The sequence below is a fragment of the Macaca nemestrina genome, chromosome X, assembly GCF_043159975.1.
Source record: "Macaca nemestrina isolate mMacNem1 chromosome X, mMacNem.hap1, whole genome shotgun sequence".
In the NCBI taxonomy this organism is placed as follows: domain Eukaryota; kingdom Metazoa; phylum Chordata; class Mammalia; order Primates; family Cercopithecidae; genus Macaca; species Macaca nemestrina.
The window spans coordinates 123,682,859-123,710,361 of NC_092145.1; the positions used below are offsets into that span (position 1 = coordinate 123,682,859).

General features: G+C 39.3%; 1 long non-coding RNA gene across 1 annotated transcript; it reads left to right on the plus strand.

Moving 5' to 3' along the window:
- On the plus strand, window positions 1-25,966 carry LOC105499038 (uncharacterized). The gene is made up of 3 exons (XR_011618106.1): window positions 1-124; window positions 14,686-14,873; window positions 25,850-25,966. It is a non-coding gene; the product is annotated as an uncharacterized lncRNA (long non-coding RNA).
- The last annotated feature ends 1,537 nt before the right edge of the window (window positions 25,967-27,503 follow it).

The following is a 27,503-nucleotide window of genomic DNA, read 5'->3' on the forward strand; positions in this document are numbered from 1 at the left end:
GGTCACCCTAGTAACTGGAACTTCTTTTTAAGGGAATGCTAACTATCTACTTGATTTTAACTTTCTAGCAAAAAGTGTGTGTTTCCATGAAAACCTTTCCCTTGTTCATAGGATACAACTCCAGGTAATCTGATTCTAGTCTTGCATTGAGCTCTTTTACATCCATTTGTAAGTTGTACATCACTGAGAGATGTGCACAACTTAGAGACCTCAACGGTAGGTTCAGTCTCCCCCGCCACCAATACACACTCCAGTAATTAAACCAGTTTTGCCTCCATTGACATATTCGTCTCAGTATTCCTGATCAGTATGCTTATTTCTGTTCTTTGTATTCTCCATTATACTGGTTATAATATGTGCCAATTTCCTTATATGATAAATATTTTAACGTGTTTACATTTGTGAGTGTCATGATTTTACAGTTTTAATAATTATCTTTACCTGTTTTGTAGGACACACCGATATATCCAATTGTTTTACCTACTAGAACCATGTAAACTTTGATGACAGAAGCACATTACACACATGCAAATTTAAAGCCCAGCATGTGTTGTATTGATTCTCCTACGTGAATCTAATTCACCAATAGTACTTTGTTGACTCTGTTTTTATAATTTGTGTTTTCCTCTATGCTAATTTAGTGTTTTGCTTTTGGTTCATTTTCATTTTGTTTTGTTTTTGGTTTATTTTACAACCAGTAAGTCATTCCCATTGTTGAAAACCATGGTTGGGAATTGAGCTTTTGGCTTTGTATTTACTTTACTTTTTAATTAAGTTCATATAACATAAAATTTATCAATTTAACCATTTGAAGTGTAAAATTCAGTGTCCATTAGTACACTACATTCACAGTTATCATCCCTATCAGATTCCAGGCTGTTAAGCAGTCACTCCTATTCCCATCTCCCCACAAGCCCCTGGCAAAAATTAATCTACTTTCTATCTTTATGGATTTGCTTATTGTAGGCATTTTATATGAATGGGACAACACAATATGTGGCCTTTTGAAATTTGGCTTCTTTCATTTAGTATAATGTTTCAAGGTTCATTCACATTATAGTGTGTATCAGTACTTTATTCATTTTTATGGCTATAAAAGAGACCATGATATGCATAAATCACATTTTTAAATAAATTCATTAGTTGATGGGCGTTAGGGTTTTTTCTGCCTTTTGGGTATTATAAATAATGCTGCTATAAGCATTTGTGTGCAAGTTTTTGTATGAACATGTAACTTTGATTGTCTTGTGTATATACCTAAAAGTGCGTTTGCTTGGGCATGTGGTGAGAATTTGTTTTATAATCTGACCATTTGGATATTTTCTAAATAGATTGATAGTTTGTAGAGATCTGTTCTTTTTTGAGTGAGAGAAAACACAGAATTTGTTGCGTCAGTGTTCTCTGTTTTTCAGCTCAAACCAATGAAGAATTTCACGCTCCCTGGGAAGGAAACATCCAGGGATTTTTACTGTTTCTGTTTACTCTTGAATCATGGCTGAAATTTTTAAAATTGAAATTAAATGCTCTATTTCTCCATTTCTGCATGTCTACATGCCTGTAATTTGGAAACACCTTCAGTTATGATTGTATGAGGATGTAAGGTTTTCTTACCTCCACATGGTATTAATATATTAGATTATGAATTCTTTAAAATTAAAGGCTGAAACTTCCAGCTTTGCATCTCCTTCCAAATCATCCTTGAGGTTTATTGCATCTGATACTCATGCACTTCCTGCAGGGTCCTCCCTAACAATGACTATTTTCTGCGCTAAGGCCCCTTCTTCTTACTCCTCCCTCAGTCTGGATGCAACTGCTACCCATGCATGTCTTGTCAGTTTATCCTCTAGAAGAATGCTACACCACTCCTGCTGAGTTTTCTCCCTCCACTTATTCAACTCCTGCTATATTCTCTCCTAGGCTGACTGTATGCTCCAGCTATTTACTACTTGCCACATGCTCCCTTGGGCCTGTATGACAACCTACTAATGAACTTTCTATGAAGCCCTCTTCTAACCTGAATGCTTCCTCTTATGTATCTCCTGTTAGGTCCTTTTCAAGGCTTGATTCTCCTTTCTACTATGCACTTACTGATGGACTGACCCCTAGACTGGGTCCACCCTATATCATGCAACACCAGCCATGCATCCCAAACCATGCTCAATCGTCCCATGCTCCCTCCAACAATACATCTCCCGCCAGATTTTACCTTACAATGGATGTGCCGTTATCTATTAATATATCTCCTCCTACTTCTCCCCAAAGAGAGAAAGTCTCCAAAACTCTGCATTTTGCTGTGTCCTCTGCTAGGCTGGTGGCATCTTTCACCAAAGAACCTTTCGCTGAGTCCTCTCTTAGGTGGAATGCTCTTTCCAGCCATACATTGCTTGCTGAGTCTTACCCTAGACTGGATGTTTTCTCCACTTATGGATTTATTGCAATGTCCTCACCTCTGCTCTCTGCTCCCTCCATTCACGTATTTTCTGCCTAGTGTTTTTCCCAGGCTGGATGAACACTCCAAAATACAGTTTCTACTAAGCCCTTCACTAGACTGACTATGCTCCACCGATGTACTTTCTGCCAGGTCCTTCCTAAGCTGGCTGCACCCCTAGAGCTCTGACTGTGTCCAACTCTAAGATAGATGCTCATTTGACCAATGTACTTCCTGGTGACTGCTTCTCAAGACTGTACATCCATACATATCCTTTAGTGTCACTCCTAAGCTAGATGTCCCCTGCACATATGTGCCTTCTGCCCTGTACTTAAATCTGGCTGCAACCTTGACTCAGGCATTTCCTGCTAGGTCCTACCCTATACTGGCTGCTCCATTACCCATGCATGAACTTATAGCCATATCTGTCCCTATACTCACTGAATAATGCATCCATGCAACTCCTGCCAAGACTACCCCTAGGGTGGATGCTTCCTCCAGGCATGTACTTATTCCCATATCCTTTTTAGGGCTACATGTTTCTTTCACCTATGTATCTCTCTTTGACTAGTTTCACTCTCCAACCATATGCCACCTGAAAAATTTTCCCCCTAGATTGAGTGTATTCTTCACCCTTGCACTGTCTGCTGAATCCTGTCTTATTCTTGCTGCACCCTGCATATATGAACCCACAATTCTCCACTTTGGTTGGATGCCTCCTTTACCATGCACTTATAGCCAGTTCTTCTGGCTGTCTTCTCCATGTTTGCAGATCCTTTTGATTCCACTCATAATAAGGCTGCATTCTCTACATATATAGTACCTGCTTGGTCCTTGTATGGAATTTCTCCTTCCTATATGCATACAATTGTTACCAATTCTACCTTAGGATGAATGCTACTTCTTCCCATGAACCCTCTGCTCCCTCCTCTGGCTCACATGCTGCTGTTTTTTTAGAAACTGGAGTACTTCCACAAACCTTTAACTTCCTGCTATGTCCACCATTAGACTGCATGCTCTCTCCACTAATGCGTCTCCTGCCTACTCTTTCCCAGGCTTTCTGAACCCTCCATACTTGAACCTACTGGTGATTGTCTCACTTGTACTCATGTACCTCTTGGTTCTCACTGCATATTTTATGTAGGCACTTTCTGCAGGTTTTCCGCTAAGCTTGCTTCCCTTTCCTATACTGCCACTGCTGCCATTTCCTCCATTAGCCTGGATTCTCTATCTACCAATGAACTGTCCACCTGATGCTACTATTGACTGGATATTTTCTCCACCCATGCATTTTTGCAACTACCTCCTTTTTTGTTGGATGTTCCGTCTTCCAAATGTATACCAAAAAGTGTCTGAAACAGGTCTCAATCAATTTAGAGGTTTATTTTTGTCAAGGTTGAGGACACACCCAGGAAAAAGAGACAAAAGTTACAGTAAAATCTGTGGTCCACACTTTTTCCAAAGAAGGTTTTGAAGATTTCAATATTTAAAGGGGAAATAGGGGGCAGCAGAGAAAGAAGAACAGTCAATTATGCATTTGTCTAGTGTTCTTTATATCTGCATTTTAGATAATGTAAACAGAGTAGAGGAAGAAGTCAAATATGCATTTCTGTTAAGGTGGGTAGAGGGATTATTTCTGGTCTTGTCTTTGTCTCACACATGTGAAGATAAGCTGTTAATTCACACTATTAGGGTGAAATTAAACACAACTCTATTTTAGATAGTAAAGATTTTGGGGCACACAAGGAATTTCCTTGTAAGAAATTTGTGAGCGAAGTCACCTGGGGAGATATGTGGCCTTCTTTCTTTGCTGCTATCTGTTTAGGAACAAAAGGAAGGCAGATTTTTGCATGACTCAGTTCCCAAGCTTAACTTTTCCCTTTGATATAGTGAGTTTGAGTTCCTGAGATATTATTTTCTTTTCACACCATGCACTTCCAACCAGACCAGCCCCTTGGTTGTTTGCACCTTCCACGTGTATATCATCTTCTAACACCTCCCCTAATATGGCTGCAGCCTGCATATACACACCCTGGCATGTTTTTAGACTGACTGAATCCTCCACTCATAAACTACTGGTCTTCCCTCTGGCTGGACGCTTCCTCCACCCATTATCTGACCACTCTGTCCTACCATAGACTGTATGTTCCTCCTTTGTACCTCTTGCTGAGCCCTCACTTAGTCTGGAAGCTTCCTCTTACCATGAACCTCCTGGTGGATTTTACCTTCCAACTGCACACATCCTACCCAGCTTTATGGTAGCTTGGCTATACCTTTTACCCATGCACTTCCTGACATAACCTTCCCTGTGCTGGCTGAGGCCTCACCTATGCACCTTCTGCTGGTACTTCCCTAAGCTGGCTGCATTTTATACCCATGTCCTTTCATATATTGGATGATGGATGACCTAGCCACCATTCACTTCTTGATGATCTTCCCTGAGACTGGCTGCATTTTGTACACAGACAGCTATGAAAATGCCCTTCCCTAGACTGGCTACTTTGTGCAATAATGCACCTCCTCCTGATTCCTACCATAGGTTTGACCCCTTTGCCGCCCATGCACATTTTCCCATGTCCTCCCTTAAGCTGGCTTCAACCTGTTTTAATGAATCTTCTTGCAAATCCTCCCCGAATCTGAATGCCTCCCACCTATGCACTTACTGCTGGAATCTCCTTTGGTGACTTTCCCTTTCATTCATGAAAGTCATCCTAGTCCTTCTCTAGGCACGAAGCTCTTGACACCTATGCATTTTCTGCCAAGTTGTCCCCTAGGCTGCCTTCATGCCTAACCTCCTGCCAGATCCTCCCAAGGCTTGCTGCACCCATAACTCATGCACTACCAGCCATGTCCCACATATTCTGGTTGCCCCCTCAGACCATTTGCCTTCATCAGAATACTCATCTAGCTTGGATCCTTTCTACACCCATTTACCTCCCTCCATGTCCTCCATTATGCTAGCTGCATGCTTCACTTCTATACTTCCCGTGGCCTTCCCTCTGCTGAATATAACCTCCACTTCTACACCTACTGCCTGGTCTTCTACCAGGTTAGTTTATCCCTCCACCCATGAACTACATTCTGGTCTACCATTTGGTTAGATGCTTCTTTCACCCATGAATCATGAACTTGTTTCTGTGATAGGCTGAATGCTCCTTCTTCCTTTGTGCCCATTTCCAAGATTTCACTTAGCTTGGACGTTCACTAGTCCCATGCACTTCCTGCTAGTTTCTGACACAGGCTGCCTGCAACCTCCGACAATGCATATCCTACTTGGTCCTACCATAGCCTGGCTGCACCTTCAACCCACGCACCTCCTGGCATAATACCCCCTATGCTGGCTGAAAATTAACCCATGCATCTGCTACTGTTATTTCTCTAGACTGGCTGCATTTAACATCCGTTCACTGCTACCATATCCTTTCATATGTGAAATGACCTATCCACTGTTCATTTCTTACTGATTTTCCTATAAGTGGACTGTGTCTTCCACCCTGGAACCTCCTGTTCTGTCCTATGGTGGGCTGGCTGTACCTTTCACTAATCATCTCCTCCCAAATCCTTTTCTAGTTCTGATGGCTTCTCCAACCATACACATTCTGCCATGTCTTACTTTAAGCCAAGCTTACAACCCATGGCCCGAGGGCCACATGTAGCCCAGGATGGTTTTGAATGAGGCCCAACACAAATTTGTAAACTTTCTTAAAACATTATAATATTTTGCGAGTTTTTAAAGCTCATCAGCTATCATTAATGTTAGTATATTTTATGTGCACCCCAAGACAATTCTACTTCTTTCAATGTGGCCCTGAGAACTCAGAAGACTAAAGTCTAAGCTAATGGTTTTCCTCACAAATGCATCACCTCCCTAATCCTCCCCCATATGGAATTATCCCTCCACCCATGCACTCCCTGCCAAATTATCCCCTTGAATGGTTACCCTCTCTATTCATGAATGTTTTCCCTGTCCTTCCCTAGGCTTGAAGCTCCTTACAACTATGTACTTTCTGCCTGGTCTTTCATTAAGCTGACTTCACCCTTCACCCAAGCACATCTTTCCAAATTTTACACAAATCTAGTTTCATCTTGAACCCATGTGTCACCTTCCGCATCCTTCCCTTTTTAGATTGTATCCTCTGGCTTACATTATCTGCAGAATACTCTTATAGCCTGGATACTCCTTCTACCTGTGCAGCTCCTGCCATGTACAACCTAGGTGAGGTAAAATTATATAAATATATAATAAATAAAAAATATAATTATAAATATATGTAAAATTACTTTTAAAATTATAATTATATATAATGATATATATATATAATTTTACCTCACCCAGGATGCACCCTTAACCTATATAATTTTTATTTTATTATAAATTGATAATTGATAATTTTATATATTTATGGGGTACAAAGTGATGTTATAATTTATAAATACAATGTGAAATAATTAAATCAAGCTTTTAAACATATCTATCACCTCAAATACTTATTTTTTGTGATGAGAACATTTGAAATTTACTCTTGAACAATTTTGAAATATATGAGATACTATTCTTAACTATATACACCATGGTGGGCAATAGAGCTCAAGAAAAGGTACTCTTGTTAACTTAGACTTTACACCGGTTGACCATCATCTCCTCAATTTCCACCATTTCCAACCTCTGTAACCACCATTCTTCACTCTGCTTCTATGAATTTAATTGTTTTAGAGTCCACATTTGAGTGAGAATATGCTATATTTGTCATTCTCTTCCTGGTTTATTTCACTTAGCATGCTGTTCTCTAATTCCATCCATGTTGTTTCAAATACTAGAATTTCCTTCTAGTTTAAGGCTGAAGAGCATTTCATTGTGTATGTATACAGTCATATGCCACATAATGGTGTTTTGGTCAATGGTGGAACACATATATGACAGTGGTTGCTTAAAATTATAATGGAGCTGAAAAATTTCTATTGCCTAGTGATGTTGTGGTGACCCTCATAACATTGTAGTGCAACGTTACCTTTTCTATGTATAGATATGTTTAGATACACAAATACTTATCATTGTATTACAATTACCTATAATATTCAGTGTAGTAACATGCTGTACAGGTATGTAGCCTAGGAGAAATAGGCTACAACATATAGCCTGGGTGTGTAGTAGGCTATACCATCTAGGTTTGTGTAAGTACACTCTATGATATGGTTGCACAACGACAAAATCACCCAACAACACATTTCTCAGAATGTACCTCTATCGTTCAGTGACACATGTGTGCACCACATTTTCCTTATTCATTCATCTGTTGATAGACACTTAAGTTGCTTCCATAATTTGACTGTTTTGAATAGGGCTGCAGTAAACATGGGAGTTTAGATATCTCATTGACAAACTGATTTCAAATCATTTGGGTTAATATCTAGAAGTGGGATTGTTGGGTCATATTGTAACTCAATTTTTAGCTTTTATTTAAGAACCTCCATATGATTTTCCATAATGACTGCACTAATTTACATTCCCACCTAGTGTTCAAGTGTTCCCTTTATTCCACATCCTCACCAACACTTGTTACCCTTCATCATTCTGATAATAGCCATTCTGACAGGTATGAGACATATATCATTGTGGTTTTAATTTTAATTTCCCTAATGATTAGTGATTCTGAGCATTTTAAAATATATCTGTTGGTCATTTATATGTCTTCTTTTAAGAAATGTCTGTTCAGGTTCTTTGCCCATTTTTAAATTTGTTCGTTTGGTTTTTTTTTTTTTTTTTTTTTGCTATAAAGTTGTTTGTGTTTCTTATACATTTTGAATATTAACCCCGTATCAAATGTATGGTTTCAAATATTTTCTCCCATTTTTTTGGGGAGATAAATTTTTATTAATTGTGTTCTCTGCTGCACAGAACTATTTTAGTTTGATATATTGCCATTTGTCTATTTTTGCTTTTGCTGTTTGCACATTTGGGGCAAAATCCAAAAAATCACTGTCCAGATCAATGTCATGTAGTGTTTCTCTTTTGTTTTCTTCTAGTTGTTTCACAGTTTCTGATCTCACATTTGAATCTGTAATCAACATTGAGTTAATTTGGGGGCATGTTGTGATATAAGGGTCTAATTTCATTCTTCTATCCATGAATTTCCTATCAGACTATACTTAGACTGGCTGCACTGGCTACTTATGCATCTCTTGCTAATTCCTTCTACAGGTAGAGTGCTTTCCCCGCTCATGTTCTTCTTGATGCCTGCTGCCCTAAGCTTGATGTTCCCTCCACTCATGCACTTACTATTGAAAGGTACATTAGACCAAATTGCCTTCTACATGAGAACCTCCTGCAATGTCTTACTCTAGGCTGTATTTATCCTCCAACACATCATCTTTTGTGAAGTCCTTTACAGGATGATTGAATCTTACATTGATGCCACTCCCTTATCCCTCCTCTAGGATGGCTGCATTCTGCATGCATGTATTTTAGCCTTCCATGGTCTGGGTCCTACCACCATCCATGGAACACCTGCCATTTCCTCCTCTAAGCTTACTGCACCTTCTGTCTATGCACATGCTGCCAAAACATCCCCTAAGATGGATACTACCTACACCCATGCACTTCCTGCAGGATTCTCCTGTAGGATAACTGTGACTTCCATTCATGCACATCTTCCTGGTTCTCCTCTAGACTGGAAGTTCCATGACCCATGCACTTCCTGACCAGTCATCCCTAACGGTAGCTTCATGTTGAACCAAATGCCTCCTTCAAGGTCCTTCCTGACAAGGAGGATACAACTTTGGGCTTGGCATAGTTTAGTCTGGCTTGACTAAAACAAGTAAGCCTCAAACTTTATGTGAACTTATCACACTGTAGTTTGTTTGCTCCATCTCAGACAGACCCACCTCTCATGTTTCTCAAAACAAGCAGTATTCCTTGCCTAGACTTTTATGTTATTGCAAGGTTTGACACAGTTTACTAAGTTTCAATAACTTCTCCAGAGATTTTACCACTGCCTTCCCCTTTTCACAGCTACTTATACCATGGTATCTGCATATAACAGCTTTTCTTGTTCACCCCTCTCTGAGATGTTTCTGTCTTAGACTTTCAGAGTGTTTTCATTGCAATATCCTCCCTTAATAAAGTATTTTGAAACTAACATCTGGCATAGCTTTTAAAAAATCTTTTACCATATGTTGACATTACTCAGAGTGTTGACTGACCCTTGGACCTTAGTGTTTTTACTCGGGTATTGATACCATCTTCAAGGGCCCTTTGTGTCTTTTTCTGGCTAGATAAATCAGGATTCATGGTGGTGAATGATAACTCCTTATCCCATGCTCATACATTTGTGTTTTATCACAGGAAGCAGTTGACTTTATTTTTCTTTTATTTAAGTACTCTTCTGTTTTTTTTTTTTTTTTTTTCTGTGTTTCTGAGTGGGGCTTATGACCCTGACTCTATCTGGAAAAATTCATGCATTTGTTTAATATCCCATTGCTTTTCTTAGGGGGATTAATGTCCCTGAGTCTCTCCTTGGAAATTATACCTTGGGTTTAAGTGCTTTTAGGCCTGATAGGCGATCTTTTCATTATCCTGAGAAACCTTTAAACTAACTTATATCCCTCAGACTCTTTGCACACAGGGCTCATACACTGTCACTACAGTTCTAATTCCACCTAATTTCTTCCAAAATACAACAGTTTTTCTAAAGACAACATTGAATTTGAACCACCACTTTTGGGATCTTGGGGTATCACTAAACTTGTTCACTTGCTAGGGGATACTGAGTCCTGCATATCCAATGTCTCATCCAAGCACTGGTCTTCTTATCTTGTCTAGTATGAAGAGGCAGAAAAACTTATCTCCCACAAGATCTTTTAGAAGTCATTACTTTTATCAAAAGTCATCTCCCCTACCCAAAGCCTTCTAAGACTATCCCTTTCTATCACACCCTCCACCTTTACTCTCCCCTTTTTATTAACTACATTTGACTTAACCTTTAGTTCCCTTTAATCCTTTCTTCTGTCCTCCTTAAACATTCCTACCTCCACCACCTTTGCCAGTCTTTTCCCTTCCCATGCTTTCCCTACCACCCATGCTTTATAGTCACCTAAGTTTTAGGTTCCCTCATCCCATTGGAGGTTCTCAAGGAACTCAAGGACTCCAAGAACAACCAATTGAGACTATATTATTTTTAAATTATGGTATTCTTTTGGATGTATTGACATTGTTAAATATTCTCTGGATCCCTGGAAAAATTGAGCATAATTTTCCAATTAGTTAAGACTATTCCTTGGGGCTTCCTCACCAAGGCTTTTAAAATCTACTGGTCAATCTCCTTGTGGGTGCAGGAGTTGCTGGCCTTTGGTTTGAATGGGCTAGATGAATCATCATAAATGATGACATTCAGATGAATTTTAAATAGCATAACTTCTTTACACAAAGCCAAGAAATTTTATGGCAATATTTTTGATTCTATCCACTTGACTTTCACTTCCAAATTTGGTCACAAATATAAACAACAAGACAAATTTATCTCCAACTTTAAATATAAATTTAAAAAATAATCTGGGAGGATTTTTCTGGCCTCATCATTTACCATAGAGTTCCAGCTTTGTTAATGGGCTTAAATCTCTAACAGAAATCCGACATTTACATTGTTGTAAAATGCCTTCATTGCCTCCCCACACCCAACACAGTTATACTGCTTTACTGATAATGCTCGTATCCTGCTCTTTCCTCATTTCATTTTCTCTGTCTACTTATACCACTGTAATAATGTGGTATGGCTCTTTCTCTGTTCCCTGTCCACACTTTATGTTCAATTACCCCCCTGTATTGATGGCATTGGGCTTCCCCTCTTTGCCATATTTATATTCTCTCACTCCCTCCCTAAACTGAGTATTCAGGACTCTTCCTCTTTGTGCTGTCCATAAACCAACCCAGGACACTCAGTGCATTGATGATGCAGGGTTGTGCCTCATTACCTCTTTTCCTTTTACTGCACTGATAGTGCAGGGCACTTCCTTTGTGCCCTGAATTGTTATCCACCTAGACTAGGTGCCTGACCATTCTACTCTTTGCCTCATTCTCAAAAACAGTCCAGAATACCAACTGTACCTCAATGCCACTTTTATTTTCTTTGTCCAGTTACTCTGCTGCACTGAAGAAGCTGCACTTCTCTTCTTCATCCCAATTACATGGCCTGTCCCTTTATACTATTGTACTGATGTGAGGCTCCTCCTCTGCTCCCTGTTCACATCCCTTACCCAGACACACTGGGACACTTTTGTTTTGGAGGTGCTCCTTTTATGTATATTTTACTAAATCTGCCCAGTTATTACACTGCGTGGATGATGCTGTTTTTCTCCATTTTCATCCTGTCATATGCCTTATCCATTTATACCACTGTGCTAATGTTCTGGGGTTTATCGTCCTTTCCCTTTTCCATTCCTGGGCTAGTAGCACCGGTTAACTGATATGTTAGAGTTTCTTCTCTTTATGCTGTTGTTAAAGAGAACTAAATATGGCCTGAGAAGGACTCTGTATTTCTATATTTGAGTCATTGTGGATGAACTGTAACCTACCTTAATAGTAGACAAGATTGAAAACCTAACTTAGAGGTATGTACCTGTAACAATCCCTAAGTCTTGGCCAAACACAGTGTCCATACTTCAACCATTAATACGTTGCTGAGTGTTCAAACTGTGTTAAAGTAAAGCAAGTGCCAAGCTATAACCAATTCAGTATCGGGGTAACCCACCCCCAATAGTTATCATGGGTTCTTTTCTATTTCCCTAAGCGTCAGCTGGTCTGAGAAATAAAGGGAAAGAGTACAAGAGAGAAATTTTAAAGCTGGGTGTCTTGGGGAGACATCACATGTCAGCAGGTTCCGTGATGCTCCCTGAGCCATAAACCCAGCAAGTTTTTATTAGCAATTTTCAAAAGGGGAGGGAGTGTGCGAATAGGGTGTGGGTCACAGAGATCACATGCTTCACAAGGTAATAAAATATCACAAAGCAAGTGGAGGCAGGGCAAGATCACAGGACCACAGGATGGGGTGAAATTAAAATTGCTAATGAAGTTTCAGGCATGCATTGTCATTGATAACATCTTATCAGGAGATAGGGTTTGACAGCAGACAACCTGTCTGACCAAAATTTATTTGGTGTGAATTTCCTTGTCCTAATAAGCCTGGGAGCGCTACAGGAGACCGGAGCTTATTTCATCCCTTAGGCTTCGACCATAAAAGACAGCCACCTCCAAGGAGGCTATTCATAGACCTACCCTCAGGGACACATTCTCTTTCTCAGGGATGTTCCTTGCTGAGAAAAAGAATTCAGCGATATTTCTCCTATTTGCTTTAAAAAGAAGAGAAATATGGCTCTGCTCTGTCTGGCTCACCAGCAGTCAGAGTTCAAGGCTATCTCCCTTGTTCCCTGAACCTCACTGGCTTTGGAAGTATTCTAAAAGAATTAGAGTGTCTGATATTTTTCACAAAATTGGCAGAGTGTCCGGACCTGAGGAACTCATCCTCTTGTCCCTGTGGGATCCTGTTTCTGGGAGGAAATGTAGCATGAGGAGATTCTGAGACAGGGTCTCTAAAACAAGGGGCTCAGGACTAGGTACCTTTTTGGCCAGGTCTAATGCCAATTCAGGCTACATACCAGAAAACCAAAAGAAAAGAGAGCAGAAATATAGGAAAGGAGAGAGAAAGAGTTCATTTTGTTGTTTCTTTTTAAATTTTTTTCATTCCATTCACTTTAAGGTGAATGTCTCCACAACTTCTACCACGTGTCCACAACTTAATTATTTGAAAAACAGCTAAGTTGAGTCTCATCATGGAAGTAGTGATACGATCATGGTCGAAAATATGGAACATAAAATATAAGACTTCCTCATCAGTATTTCAACAACTGGGTATATACTTTGTTCACAACATGGTGTACACCCATTCAATTTTTTTCAAACATGTTTACACACACACACCCTCATGTATATGTTCACAATCTCAGACACAACTACTTTTTTAAAAATGAAATTAACCATTAACATTTTTTAACTTAATACCTGACCACTTTTCCGCATCAATTATTAAACTAGAATCACTGCCCTAGTCTCCTCCAATCCCTGCAGACCTCAGGAGCACTTGTTCTCAACATGTAAACATTTTCCTCCCCTAAAAACTGAGATCTTTGCCCCTCAGTCTTCTGACCCCTACTGTCTCTTCCTTTATGATTCTGAGTCTGGGTTATCCTCTCATTGCCCTGCCTACCCCATATAAACTTGATGTTCTTGACCCCGGATACCTCCACCATCCCTTTCTTTCTCCAAACACATTTGGATAAACTGCTGTTTTTCTTGTTCAAGTTGCAAATTACATGTGCTAAGATGGTATGAAGTGTCTAAATGGGAATTTCATGGTCAAAACTCTATTTCAAATAGAGCCAATAAATGATTGCTGGGATAAGATTTTACTCTCTCTCTTCCTTAGTGTCAACTAGAATGGTGACTACATTTTTTTATTAATCTTCTGTCAGAAAATTAAATTTTTGGACCAGAATCAGGAAATATTTAATACTTAATTTTATTTATTAAGATATTTTTTCTATAAAAGGCAACTTAGGAAAGGAAAATTTCAGCTCAAGGGCCAACGCAGGCCCTTTGAGGGAGCAGGGAACCTAGAATCAAGGGTCAATAGCAGGTAAGTGCTGAGTGGATGAGTCATGGGAAGGGGAGGAGAAGTTTTAAAACTTCCCATAATGTTGCCTGTGGCTAGGAGAACTCTTAGAAACCCCACAGGTAACCATTGAGTGGGCAATCCACTTAACACAGTAGATGAATGATGAATGTAGATACCCTCTATGGATGCACATGCTGCCAAAACATCCCCTAAGATGAACACTACATACACCCACGCACTTCCTGCTATATTATCCTCTAGGATATCTGCGACCTCCATTCTCGCACATGATACTATCTTTGGGTCTTGGAAGTTGCTCCTTGAAGGTCATAGCATAGACAGTGTAGGGGCAGATGTACCCTCTATTTGGGTTTGCAGTTTGGGAGAGGCAGGGCTCAGGGTATCAAGCTTAGGCAGCAAGGCATGCCTAATTCTAGGAGGGACAGGCTGGAGTTGGAGTGAGGGAATAAAAAAAAGCATGACAAGGCATTATAAGGGGAGGAGGAGCTCAGAACCAAAAACCCAGTGTGGGAGGAGGAGTGACGCAGACTAAGAAACTTTAGAGAGAATAAGAGGTTTCTACCACTTTGCCAGAATAAAGAAAGGAGAATTTACCAGGATGTGAAGATAAAGTGACATTAACTCAAATGGCATCACCAGCTGGGAGGCAACACATAGGACCTCAAGACCAAGAGAGATGGAAGGACTCTGAAGACAAGCCTTCAAAAGGCAAACCCAGCAGGAAGAACAGGATTCAAGACAGCAGGCCCAGGTGCAAAAGGGTGAGTGTGGAGGGCTTGTCTTCCCTGTGCAGTGCCAGCTGTAGAAGGGCCTAGTTGGGGTGCATGGCTTCTAAAGGCAGGGTCTGTCTGTGATCCATGGCTTTGAAGAACAGGGCCTGGCATGTTGGTTGTGATTGAGAAGAGCAAGGCCTGGTTGTTAATCATGGCCTTGGAGGGCAGGGCCTTGTTGGGCTGCCAGACCCAGGACTCAACTGCTGTGCTGAGATCTTAGAGAAGATGTCAGCAAAGGCTCAGTCCTCTTCCAGAGGCCTTGGAAGTTCTGGGAAACAGATGATTCCTTGGCAGATTGTGAGTTTGGTGGAAGGGGAAGCAGGTACCCTCTTTACAAGGTGGCAGGAGAGAGGAGAGTGTGTGAAGGAGGAATTATCAAACACTTAAAAAACCATCAGATCTCATGAGAACTCACTGACTATCACAGCAACAGCATGGGGGAAACTGCCCCCATGATTCAATCACCTCCCAACAGGTACCTCCCTCAACACATTGCGATTATGGGGATTACACTTTGAGATGAGATTTAGGTGGGGACACAGAGCCAAACCATATCAAGAACCAATTCCAGAAACTCTCAAACCAATTATGAAAATTCATGCTTAAAATTCTGTTTCTTAAAATCACTCCTGTTTCCAAAATCTGTAATAGTCAGGGTTCTCTAGAGGTACAGAACCAATAGGATACACACACACACACACACACACAGAGACATATGTATATACACATATACATACACAAAATATATATATATGTTCAAGTGTGTGTATATACATATACTATATACATACATATATACTATATCCAAGTACATATGCTCAAACATATATATATATATGTGTATGTGTATGCATATATGTGTGTATATGTGTGTGTATATGTGTTTATATTTTATATCTACACACAAACGCTCATATATATATATATTTATATAAATGAGTTTATTAGGGAGAATTGGCTCACACAATTATAAAGGTGAAGTCCCATGACAGGTCACCTGCAAGATGGGGAATGTTGGTAACATTGTTCAGTCCAAGTCCAAAAGTCTCAAAACTGGGGAAGCCTACAATGCAGCTCCAGTTTGAGGCAGAATGCCTGAAAGTCCCTGGAGGCCACTAGTGCAAGTCCCAGAGTCCAAAGGCCAAAGAACTTGGAGTCTTATGTCCAAGGACAGTAGGAGAGAGAGATAGCGTCCTGTTTGGGAAGACATAGATAGAGGCAGAAAGAGAGAAAACTCAGCAAGCCGAATGCTGAATACTACCCTTCTTCTTCTTGCTTTGTTCTAGTAACACTGGCAACTGATTGAGTGGTGCTTGCCCACATTAAGAGTGAGGTCTTTCTCTCTCAGTTCACTGACTTGCATATCAATCTCCTCTGAAATCATCCTTACAGATACACCAAGAAATAGTGCTTCACCAGCCATCTAGGCATTCCTCAATGCAGTCAAGTTGACACCTAATATTAACCATCAGAGGGCCCACAACAATGATAGAAATAGAGGTTGTGGTAGAGAAAGCTTCCATGCTGCTGGGTTTGGAACTCAAGGACATCAGGTCACTTGAGACTTAGAGGAATCTGGGAAACAGGATCTAGGTTGCTGCTCTTGCTGGCATCAGTAGTAGCAGGGACAACCTCATTCTTAGTCCTTCTGGTCACTTCAACTTGCATGAATTCAAACTGCTGCTCCTTCTCCCAATATGACTGGATAGCCATAATATCAGGTTCTTAGAGAGAGAAACAACGCTGCTGCAAATGCAGGTAGAGCCAGGACTAGAAGATCAAGGTGGGGTAGGCAGACCTTGGCTGAATCTTTGCTTCTGATTGTTGAGCTATATATCATGTAACTCTTCTCATCTTCACAGAGGTCCATTCCAGTTCCTACTGACATCAGACAGAAGGGTATGAGCCAGCCCTCTGGGGTCTGACCCAGCCTGGTCAATAATGTAAATTTCCTGATTTTTAAACATAACCCCTAAAAGTGTGTGTGGGGGGGTGGGGTGGGGGGGTGGGGGAGTAAGGTTATAAACAGTCTGAGTAACAAAAATCAGCATGTCAGCACCATTCTAGTGGCTCAATCTTAAGCAATCTTCTGAAAGAAATTCCACACTGGTCAACAAAAAATGTCCCCTGGCAAGCAGTTCCTCATGGAATATGATCACAACACTGTGCCCATGGATGACCCCAGAGGGGACAGCCCCAGGACTTCTCCTGACCTTTGGATTACTTCAAGCTCTACTGGGGTGGATAGAAGGGTTGAAGAGCAGGTCAAAATGAGGAGGCACTGCTGCCTCCTGCAGGTTTCAGGTACCAGAGGGGAATTTAGAAATTCTGGAAATATGCTTTTGCTTGCCTGGACCCCTGAGGCATGCACGGAGATTGCTTGTGATTAAAGGTGGTACTGTTCTTAAACATGCATCAACATTTGTATGGGCTGCATAGGAATCCAGGGATAAATGTGCCTTAATTTATTGTACATACTCTCCATTCTTAGAAAACGATGTCTAGTTTCTATTAATATAAATATGCTGTGATGTACAGGCTTGAAATTTAATATTTGGACACTTATTTTTAGTCATTACTACAAAAAGTTTGCATACTTACTGCCCACAGCAGAAAAGCAAATGTAAGAAAATTAGCACCTAAATTTCCACACACTCATAGACAATTACTGAAAATGTTTAATTATATATTGGCAGAATAGCTATTTATACATGTTTTAAGTTTTTGTTTTATGAAAATAGAATTATTTATCCATACATATTGTTTTTTAATCTGTGTTTTTGATTACACGCTTTACAAAAGATCATACTTTCCATGTCAAATAATACGTTTACACAAGGTCATTTTGTAACTAGAAGTATTTCATTTATAGAGGAAGCGTATATTTTCAAACATTCTTATATTTCCAACATTTATGTTGTCTCCAAATTTTCACTCTCTAACACATTACTGTGACACATACCCTTCTTGCGAAAATGTGTTCATATTCTCATTTAGTTCTTGTTGTGGATAAATTCCCAGAAGTTAAAATTCTTCATATAAGGCAATACAGTATGCAAATCTTGGATAAAAATATTGGTTAACTGTTCTCCTAAAACTCGCTGTTATAATAATTTTGGCAAAAAGCAATGGGATGTTTAGCAGGATGGATTAGAAACTGAAAACAGTACGGTGATTCCTTAAAGAACCAAAATTAGAACTACCATTCAACCCAGCAATCCCACTACTGGGTATCTCCTCAAAGAAAAACAAGACATTATATGAAAAAAATACATGCACACACATGTTTATAGCAGCACAATTCATAATTTCAAAGATATGGAACCAATGTAAGTGCCCATCAACCAATGAGTGGATGAAGAAAATGTGGTTTGTATATATCATGGAATACTACTCAACTATAGAAAGGAAAAAAATAATGTCTTTTGCATCAAATTGGATGGAGTTGGAGGATGTTATTATTATTATTATTTTTGAGACGGGGTCTTGCTCTATCACCCAGGCTGGAGTGCAGTGTGCGATCTTGGCTCGCTGCAACCTCTGGGAGGCCATTATTATAAGAGAAATAATTCATGAATGGAAAGTCAAATACTGTATGTTTTCACTTTTAAGTGGGAGCTAAGCTACGAAGATGCAAAGGCATAAGAGTAATGTAATGAACTTTGGGGACTCAAGGGGGAAGATTGAGCGGAGGCTGAGGGATGAAAGACTACATAATTAGCTACAATGTATACTGCTTGGGTGATGCATGCACTGAATTCTCAGAAATCACCAATAAAGAACTTATCTGTATAACCAAAACCCACCTGTACCCCAAAACTATTGAATTTTAAAAAAATCAATCAAACAAACAAAAGAAATCAGAAAGAACACAAAATAGAATGGAATAGTATTTGGAATGTTAAATAATATGAAATGGAAACTTGATTTGAAATGTAATGAAGAATGGGGTAAAATGGAGACTGGTTACAGTGGAAACTAGAAAGAAATAAGGAATAGAATATGGACTTCAACAGGCTATGAAACGGAAAATTGAATAGGATAGAAATTGAATGGAATACAATGGGAAAATGGAATGGAAAGGGGAATGAAAATATATTGAATGGTGTATGGAATAAAAGAAAAGATGGAATGCTATATGAGAAAAGAAATAAAATGGAATATAGAGTGAAATAAAAGTTTAAAGAAAACTGAAAATAAATAGAAAAAATTATAAAATGGAACCAAAAACTCAATGGCATGAAATAAATGGTCTATAAAACATGCACTATAGATTTAGAAGTAGCATGATTGAATATAACAGAATGGAATTTGGAGTGAAATCCTGTATAATATACAAGGCTTTGAAAGATGGAATAGAAATGGAATAAAAATGGAGTAGAATGGAATATGGAAAAAAATACTGATGGATTTAAGGATGGACTAAAATGAAAAATAAATTGGGCATGGTGGTGGTGTGCAGCTGTAGTCCCAGCTTCTTGGGAGGCTGAGGTGGGAGGACTGCTTGAGCCCGGGAGTTCGAGGTTGCAGTGAGCAGTGATTGCACCACTGCACTCCAGCAAGGATGACAGAGCAAGACCATGTCTCTAAAAACAAACAAACAAGTAAAATGAAGAACAAATTAGTAGAATCTATTCCAGTCATTTACTGCTCCGTAACTTGGCGTTGTGGATCAATAACCATTTTATTACACTCATGGATTCAGTATGTTTGGAATTCAGACAGAGCAGAGTGGAGATGGGTTATCTCTTTTCCATTATATCTGAGCTCTCAACTGGTAAAATTTGAATGACTTTGAGACTATGAGAACAGCCATCAGTGATGACACCTAGAATTTGGCCAGATAATCTGGAAGGGGTACAACTTGCTCTCTTGAGGAATAGATTGGGGAAGAGAATGGGAATCCATGATTCAATTCTGACTGTGTTTATCACTACAGCTTACGTTGTTTTTTTATAGTCATTTAGGGGTACAAACCCCAATTTATAAACTCTCCGTTAATCCTGGAGGTTATTTTTCACGAGTTTCATATATCCAGTATTCCTCTGGGGGTCATTTCGGGTTACTCTCTCAGAGTTTTTTGAAATCTCTCTGGGCCTTAGTAATGATCCTTGACTTATTAACTCAAATGCCCCATCTATCCTAGCCCCCATTTAAAGGAGTACACACACACACACACACACACACACACACACACACACACAAACACAAACATAATAATCTCTCTCTCTTTCACTTACGGATTTGGCTGACTTCTAAGATTTTCAACTAAGGAAGCCCCTCTCTTAAACTCCATTGATGTGTCTTCATTTATCTCTTTTTTCTCTTTCCCACTGCTCCTGTTTAGACAGCATATCGTATGTATGTGCTCATAAGAAGAGAAAATTCTGGAAGGGTGGATTTTTTTGACTCTTCATAATTTATTTTCCGAATGTTTTTGAAGGTTATACATTACTCTTAAATTCAGAAAAAATACAGCTATTTGCCCTTTGGAAAAATTAAATTTTGATGCTAAGTTTTACACTGTTGTAAGCAACCAGACTGTCTCATCTGCTACTAGATGGGGTTTTAAATTCATAGTACATTGCCAGATGGGAATTTGACAACACATATTTAAAGCCATAAACATGAAATACATTTGACACTACAATACCTCTTCTAGGCATTAATTCTAAAGAAATACTCATATATACTGCCAAAGTTACATGTTCAAAGGTGATTATTATAGTGTCATTTATTTTTAAAAGTCTGAAATGACCTCATTTTCCAACAAGGTGCTGAATGTCCATAAAATAAATTTATGCAGCTTTCGTATGATGTTTATGAAGAACTTTTAATGCCATGGGAAAATAGCTGTAATATCACAGCTATTTGTATAATATCATACCAATAAAAATATAATTACAGTATACACTAAACAATATTTCATTTACTTATGTATCTACCTACCTACTTATGTATCTATCGGTTTATTGTAATTTTCTGAGGTAGCTGTAACAAATCACCACAAACTTGTTGGCTTACAACAACAGAAATTTATTCTCTCAACCCTGAAGGCCAGAAGTACAAATTCAGTATCACTCAGCCAAAGTCAAAGTATTAGGCAGGCCTGCACTGTTTCTGGAGGCTCTAGGGGAGAATCTGTTCCTTGCTGCTTCCAGCTTCTGATGACTACAGGCCTTCCTTAGCTCATTGCTATATCACTACAGTCCTCACTTCCACCTTCCTTATCACTTTCTCCTCTGTGCATTTGTATCAAATCTCTCTCTGCCTCTCTTTCATAAGGATACCTGTTATTGCATTTAAGGCTCTCCCAGAAAATACAGAATAATCTCCCCACCTCAAGATCTTTGTCTTACTGACTTCTGCAAAGTCTTCTTTGCCATAGAAAGTAGCATTAACAAGGTCCATTTATTAGAATGTAAATAGTTTTTGAGGGATCATTATTCAACTAACCACACTACATATCTACCTATCTACTTTTATACCTATATAGCTTTTTACATATATTCACATCACATTCACTATAGAGCCATGGTTCTCAACCAAGGACGTTTTGCACACACCCTCCAGATATTTGGAAATGCCTAGATACATTTTTGGTTGTCCTAATTGGTGAGAGTGGAGGTGCTACTGGCATCTAGTGTGTAGAGGTCAGGGAAGTGGCAAAACTCTGTTAATTCCAGTAACAGACTTCTACCACACAAAATTATCTGTCTGATCAATAATGCTCATAATGTCAAGGTTGATAAACTCTGCTATAGAGAAGATAGACAATCCAGAAAAGTTTATAACATGATTTAGATCACAAGCAACCCTGCCGGTGATTGAAAACTATTATTAAACATTTAATATGGCATCAGGGTGAAGTCACAGAAGATGGCAGAGTAGAGAACTCCAAAATCCATCCCTCCACGAGCAAAGAGTAAGCTTGCAAAAACTGTCAGAATCAAGTGTTTTTGAACTCTGGAATTTAATGATAAACTTACAGCAACCAGGTAGTGTTTAATGAATAAACAGACTCTTAATTCTGATAAGAGATGTTTGTGGCATTATGCTCACCTGCCTACCATTCCCCATTCCCTAGCTGGGCAGTGGTTATGTGTATGGCAAATTGCATTCTTGGTTCAACTTGCTAGTGCCAGAGGGTAATGGGTGAACTTTGTTTTTAGATAATTGTGTTGTGTATTTTGGCCTATCTTGTGTTCTCTGAGAAAAGGAAAATCTCAAGGGCTTGTGTTTGTTTTACCCGCTTCCAAACTTTCAGGACTGGAGTAGCCTCCCGGGCAGTATTTGCCAAAAACATTTAAAGACATGTATTACCTCCAAGTATCTGAGTGAGCAGATGGTGGAAGGGGGTTGCAGCATCCTGTAGATAGGTCACTTGTCCATCCTGGAAGAGATAAGAGAACCTCAGGTCCAAGGAGATAGAGACATCCTAGATTGGGCTGCTTGTGACTGGGTCTATTTTGCTAATATGACTGGCGCCCTGGTGTCTCTGTGCCAGAATTAGTCTTGGGTCCATGCAGATAAAGAGTTTTCCAGGCCATATTTCTTGCTGTGACTGGATCCCCTTAAACTTGTTTCTCTCTTGTCACCTCCCACCCCACCTTTCCCTGTGTATGCAGGCAAGGAGAGTCTCTGGTACAGAGGAACAAAATATCCTATTGGATTAGGCTGCATGTTGTGACTTGATCTCTTTCTCGGTTCTGCTCGTGGGGAGGAGAATTTCAGCCCTGCAGGGGAGACAAAAAGGTTTCTCATGTGCTGCTGATTGCTGTGACTAAGTCCCCTTTTCATCTTTATTAGGTCAGTCTCAGGCTTTCTAGATGAGGAGATGTAGAGATGCCAGCAACAGCAAGCCGATGAGAGGCCGCAGTAGAAGTTGCACTGATTGAGGGTGCAGCCAGCTTCAAGTGGGCATGTTGGAGTAGGCATATAGCTAGACATGAACAAGTTAGGGGAGCCCCTGAAAAAAAGGAGATTTGAAAAAGCTCACACCCCCAAAGACCCCCCAAAACAAGCGTGCTAGACATGAGCAGCGAGGAGAGCGAATACCTACACAGGAAGGAATGCCCCTTAAGCCCACTAATTGCTCACTCTGCAGTTAACATGTCAGAATGTAGCTAGCTATATGCTGATAAGGGAAAAGAAGGCACAGGAGAAATTCCTAAGAGATATGCAGGAACAATACCTATAGATTTGACCACTATACAATCTTCCTGGGATGGCAGTAATGAACAGTGCAGCCATTAAGTAGAATTCTTATCCAGCACCGGGCCCACACATGTGCACCAACTAATAAATAGTAAGAAAGCATTCCAGAAGGCTGGGATGGGAACTAGGCAGAGAAAAGGCAGGGACTTAAGGTGGAAGTGGAAAAACTAGACAAACAAAAAAGGCAGAAACTTAAGACAGAGGTGGGAACTTCAAGAAAAAATCTGACATTATTAAGATCCGGTGTAGAACTCTCTGGCTGCTGCTGGCTCATTCTCTTTCAGCAGCCCGATCTGCCTCATCTTTCCAAGTGTTCTGTCCCTTTAAATAAATTCTCTGCTCTCTATTTTCCTTCAATAAATTTCCCTGGATAAATAGCCTCTTAGCAGAATTCTTTCTCTCAAGTAAGACTAAGAACTGGGGATTCTTGCACTTCCCAGTAACAGACATAGTAGTATGTCTTTGGCACCATTTGCTTTGTGCTGGGAAAGCCAGAGCTCACGCCATGCAAAGGCCATTTTGATGTGTTTGTCTTAAGGGTAATTTGTCAAACGCTGTGTAAGGTCTAGGTTTTGGGGGGAAATAAAATGAAAGAAAATAAAGATAGTTTGGGTGAAAGGGCAGCTAGGAGGAATAGAAGGACTTGACCTTGAAACAAATCTAAGAGCTTCAAGGTACATCCAAATGTATAGGATTCCCTCAAATCCTGCTATGGTGGAAGATCTACAGAGTTTTTCTTGCTGAGCAGCATTTTGGATGATTTGGTGTGCCATGCCCTAGATAGAGCACTGCATATTCTCTGACATCTCCTAGATAAATTAAAGTCGGATAAGAGAGTGGTAGGTCCTGTGGTCAAAATAATCAAAATAATCTGCCAATCAAGAAAGACTCAAGGCATGCCAGAACCAATGGCAGAAGCTTTACATAAATGCATACATTCCAGCCTCACAAGACAGGGTTTATCAATCCTATTTCATTGCTAAAGATTCTAAAGCTCAGTGGGGTTGGCAATATTCCCAAGTTCACAAGGCTGGAATGTGGCAGGGTTGGGACTACTAGACCCCTGGTCAGAATTTGTTTAGAGTTCACTCTGTTTCACTTCTCCCAGCCAGAGGCAGACATTTTGTCTTTTAATTAAGTTCTCTTCTTACTACTTTAAAATATCTCTTAGGTGATAAAAAGAATGACATGTGGCTAAAGAACCAAAAAATGGGTGTCGAAAATTAGAATCAAACACAATTTGGGAATTGCCTATTGGCTTCATTTACCCAGGATCTTGTTGCACTTAGTCCCAGGGTTCTGTGGGTGCTCACTGTGCCCATGGACCAACATTTTTATCTAGCTTCAGCTGTTTCCTACATTACAACACACTTCCCCTGGGTCTTACTCAGTTTATTCTCCTGCCCAATTCTGGAACTTGATCTGCTGACCATATCTTTACCACCTCCTCTTTTGTGGCTACACCCTATTCTCAGTGGAACAGACAGCCAAGAATCACCTGCTATCCCTGCTACAGAGTACTCCAATTCCATGTAAGTATCTCCCGGCTAGATCTTCATCATGGAATCCCTCTGATAGCAAAAGTCCCTTCTATGTAAAGTTCACTTTAGATAGGGAAGTTTAGACACATGGTCATCCTCCATAAACATCTTCACCACACTCTGAAGGTGTTTTCCAAATAGGCTGGTTAGTAGAATATGAATTGTCACATAACCTACTGTTTTTTTTTTTAAGGATATAACTCTGAAGTTAGAAGAGGATTTTATGAAACACTCTAATATTGGCTGTAGGGTTTTAATAGGGTGTTTTATTTGAAACTGACCATGTATGTACTTATGAGTGAGCATACCTAGGTGGGAAAAATCAAAACCTCATCCATAAATGATAGATGAGGAAAGACCATGGAAATCACTGTGTAAGGCAAACATCTAGGGAAGCTGAATTCTTAATAATCCCTAAATGCATTTCTAAGAGTTAGAAAATGTTTTCTTGGCAGACATGCTAGTGCTGATTTTGAAAGAAAAAATAATTCACCGTACTTTCATTTCCTCTTGTCTCTGTGTACTTTTCCCAGAGAAAATTCCTTGTTTTCAGTGTGCTTAATGGTACCTGTACAGGTGCTCAAACATGTTAGTCAGGTGGTATTTCTCCTTTCTTTTGGTGCATAGTTGCTTTCTTAACTTGGGACTAAGAATGTAATTATGCACCAAAATTAAGGAGAAAATTCTCAGCTTACTGAGATTGTAGATGTTATTGCAAAGGGCAGTGGAGAAAGGCACTATTGAGTGTAGAAGAGTAGACATTTCCTACAAGTATTTTCAGGGTCCTTTTCAAAATTAAACGCACTCCTGGATTTAAAACACCTGTCATATTTTAGGCTGTTGAAAAAGCTGGTGAATTCTAAGACACATTTACACTTCCAAGAAACTTCTCCAACAAATAAATAGAGTTATTGTAATAACAAATTATATGATGGTTACTCTTTATTGAGAACATACTATTTAGCAATTTCTTGGAGAGTTTGCAAAAGCTTGTCCACATCTGACCCTTCTCTACCTCCTAGGTTTATTGAGTGCATTACCAAGCACACTCATAACTAGAAAGAATCCTGTGAGTAGGACTTTCCACTGAAATGAAAACAAAAACTTGTTTGTCAGTTTCAGGCTCTGTTAGTTCTAGGCCAATGTATTTGAGAATCAGTTTGACTCTTCCATGCTTGACTCTTCCATGCTTTCTCCTTTATTCAGGATCAAACATGGAGAACCTGTGTTGAGATGGCGGAACTACAAGATGAAAGCAGCCTGAATCTCTGGTTCAACTGATAGCAGAGAGCCTATGCCAACCCGTCTTTTTTTGTGTGCAAAATAAATAAATATTTATTGTTTTAAGCCATTCAGATTTCAAATTTTCTCTGTTTCATCAGTTAGGAGAAGCTATATGACTGATCCCCAGCTACCATTTCTGTTGTTAGGTTTATTTAAATATTTTAATTATAAAAATATTACAAAGATTCTTTCTCAAAAAAAAAAACTAACAATACAGATAAACCACATTCCACAGTGTTTCTTCAAAATTCAACACTTTTATTTATTTATTTATTTATTTATTTATTTATTTAGTAGAGACGGCGTTTCACCGTGTTAGCCAGGATGGTCTCGATCTCCTGACCTCGTGATCTGCCCGTCTCGGCCTCCCAAAGTGCTGGGATTACAGGCTTGAGCCACCACGCCCGGCCAACACTTTTAAACACATAACCATGATGAACAGTCTGATGTTTAAGCTGATCCTAGTTTTTTTAACCTACATAAATGTGTTTAATACATATATTATGATTTTATGTGTATATATATAAATATAAATATTTAAAGTATACAATATGGCCAGGTGCAGTGGCTCACACCTGTAATCCCAGCACTTTGGGAGCCCGAGGTGGAGGGGTCACGAGGTCAGGAGTTCAAGACCAGCCTGGCCAACATGGTGAAACCCCACCTCTACTAAAACTACAAAAATTAGCTGGGCGTGATGGTGTGCGCCTGTAGTCTCAGCTACTCGGGAGGCTGAGGCAGGAGAATTGCTTGAACCCAGGAAGTGGAGGTTGCAGTGAGCCGAGATGGGGCTACTGCACTTCAGCCTGGGTGACAGAACAAGACTCTGTCTCAAAAATAAAATAAAATAAAATAAAATAAAATAAAATAAAATATGCAATGTCACATTTTGATAAATATGCATAATAAAATGATTCCTGTAGTCAAGCAAATTAATGTATTCTGCCTCACATATTTACCATTTTGTGTGTGTTAAGAGCACTAAAAATCTACTCTTGCCAAATTTCCATTATACAATATAGTATTATTGACTATAGTCATCATCCTGTACATTACACCTCTAGATTTATTCATCCCACATAACTGCAATTTTGTACTGTTTAACCTACATTTCCCCCAAACCCCTTATTGCAATATTTTAAAACACACAATGAGAAGTGATGTACCTATTCTTCTCCCATTTGCCTTTAATAAGTATTATAAATTAATTTAACTAATAGTAAATGATATAGATATAAATTTTTGATTTAATTAATAAATTAACCTTTTGACTAATGAATGAATGATTTTTCCATAACAAGGTCATACAGATTTACTTTTGTAGTACTAATGGGATTCCAATGTGTGTGCCATGATTTAACCATTTTTCCATTGATGAACACATAATTGTTTCCCAATTTATACTGTAATAAACAGAACTAAATAAACATTTTTAAACACAAATTCTCTGGAAAATGTGCATGTTTTCTTAAAAACGTAGTAGAGCAGAAATGGGGTTAAAATGAAACTGTTGTGATTATTTCAGATTTTTATAAATATTGCCAAAATGTTATCTCCAAAATATCATACAAACTTA